Consider the following 2500-nt stretch of genomic DNA (forward strand, 5'->3'; position numbering starts at 1 on the left):
CGTGATCAACTGATCGGATAGTCTTCGACGTATGCAACTAAGACGTCATAACGAAGCCCCGCTAAAACATCAAAAACTACAAGAGCACTCAGTGGAGTACATACCTCTACCTCACAATGCCTGGTCCACGACAACATATCAGACCCCAATACATATTTCACATATCATGCTGTATATAATTTTTAGCTTCATCTCTCAATGGTGAAGACTCACATTAAAATTAAATAATTCTCGTGTCCATATCAGGATTCGGATCTACACCAAAATCGAATCAATTCATCCTTGTCACACAACCAATATGTCCACCAAGTTTCGTCCGAATCCGTCCACAAAACTTTTTGAGACATCGTGCAACATATCGTTTTTGGCCCGACCTCTCAATGGTGAAGAATCACTTAAAAAATTCTACTAGTCGGATCCGGATTCGGATCTTCACCAAAATCTAATCAGTTCATCCTTGTTACACACCCAACCTGTCCACAAAATTTCATCCAGATCCGTCCACAACCTTTTGAGATATCCTGCATACAAACAGACATACAAACAAGACGACGACGTCGTGCAGAGCACGATACTTGCAAAATCCATAAAAACAAATTTGATCTCAAAAATATATAATTGGTGGTTGAATTCAATGACCCAAATATGGAAATCTTCAAATATTTTTATTGTATTTTTTTGTATACACAGTCGAGGCTCCTGGCGTACCTCGAGCACCCTGTGGAAATATGGGAGGGCACACGTCTCAGAGAGAGTGGGGAGGTGAGACCGGAGAGACCGTAGAAGACAAAGACCATCGACCTGCCTGCGGTGAGAGTGTGAGAAACCCAGACTCAGCCTCATCATGGGAGAGACTAATACAGGGAAATCAGACAAAGGTGGAGGCCATTCAGCCAACCATGACTGCACATTAACACCACACTAATTCATCAACATAAGATCCAAAGAAGAAAATGCAAATTATTTTTTTTTGATAAGTGTTTTTGTATTGTTTTTTTTTTCTCCTCAGGGGAGGGGGCATGGGCTTGGATAAAACACACTACACCCCTCCACCATATTGGGATCGTTACTTAAAAGGAGGTCTAACACTGCACTCCCCCTCGTGGGCTTATCTACAAACTGGGTTAAAAAGCAATCCTGGACTAAAACTAGGAAATCCTCATCTGCTCTTCCCTTTCCCTGTTCCTGGACCCAATCTATCCCTGGCAAGTTAAAATCCCCCAAAATCAATACTCTTCCCTGACCACATTCCCTTTTGAATTCTTCATGTACTCCTCCTTCCTCCTCTTCCTTCACATCCAGAGCCCTATAAAAGCATCCCACCAGTATATTACTGTTTTTACAATCTCTAATGTCTAATCTCTACCCACACAGAATCCTCAACATTTATTCCTTCCTTCATGTCACCCCTTTCTCTTGATACAATGCTGTCCTTTACCCAGATTGCTACTCCTCCTATTCTCTCCTTCCGATCACACCGATACACCTTGTAGCCTTCTAATCCTGTCCTCCAGTTACTCTCCTCCTTAAACCATGTCTCACTCACTTCAAATATATCGAACTCCTTGCTATCTACTTTGGCTTCAAGCTCTTCCATCCTATTATTTAAACTTCTGGCATTAGTATAGAAGCAGCTTTGGTTTCCGAAATGCATAATGGTTTAATAAATTGGTATGGAAGCAGTAATAATCCTAAATGCCTTGCTTTTCACAGTGTGAAGCCGAGAAAGGTGTGAGGCAGGAGCACCAGCCCAGAGGGGAGAGCAGGACTCCATCAAGGTATGCCTGAGGATAAAACCAAAGAGATCAAAAGGATTTACCAGAGTCAGTGAGATCATTGATGAAAACCAGAAAAAGAACAGAGCCTAGAACATTGCCTTGAGGAACTCCAGCCTGGACAGGAAGATGGGATGAGAGAACTCCATTAAGGGTGACACGGTGACTGACAGGAGAGGAAGTTTGTGAGCCATGAGTGGAGATGAACTTGGATACCATAGGAAGAGAGTTTGGTGAGTAGGGCAGGGTGCCAGACTGTGTCAAAAGCATGTGATATGTCTAGGGATACGGCTCTGATTTCATGTCTGGCATTGAGAACCTCCATCCATTGTTGGGAGAGCAGAAGCAGCATATCTAGGGTAGAGTGACCTGGTCTGAAACCAAATTGATGATCGGAAATCAAGCCATTGGAGAAGAAGAAGGATTTAATGTCTGAAGCGATGATGGATTCCATAACCTTGCTGATGATTGGGAGAAGGCTGATTGGTCTGGAGTTGCAGGGATCTGTTTTTGCACCTTTTTATGCAGAGTGGTCATGTTTGCTGATATCCAAGCAGATGGCAGATGACCTTGAGCAAATGAGATGGTGAATAGAACAGAGAGAGGGTGAGCTAGAGCGTGGGCTGATGCCGTCTGGATCGGTTGCAGAATCTGAGTCGTGGTTTGAAAGCAAGCTCTCCACCTTGTCAGGAGAAAAGGACACAGAGTCCAGGGACAGTTTGGTG

General features: G+C 43.5%; 1 long non-coding RNA gene across 1 annotated transcript in view; it reads left to right on the forward strand.

Moving 5' to 3' along the window:
* The first annotated feature begins 11 nt into the window (after positions 1-11).
* Positions 12-2500, forward strand: part of LOC147006870 (uncharacterized) — a 4054-nt gene continuing 1565 nt past the window's right edge. Inside the window, exons 1-2 of the long non-coding RNA XR_015054552.1 lie at positions 12-878; positions 1714-1778. This is a non-coding gene — a long non-coding RNA (uncharacterized LOC147006870). The remainder of the gene's footprint in view (positions 879-1713; positions 1779-2500) is intronic.

Source organism: Eptatretus burgeri, unplaced genomic scaffold (genome assembly GCF_056783735.1).
Source record: "Eptatretus burgeri isolate ZD-2024b unplaced genomic scaffold, Ebu_testis_v1 Ebu_testis_scaffold_1449, whole genome shotgun sequence".
Taxonomy (NCBI): domain Eukaryota; kingdom Metazoa; phylum Chordata; class Myxini; order Myxiniformes; family Myxinidae; genus Eptatretus; species Eptatretus burgeri.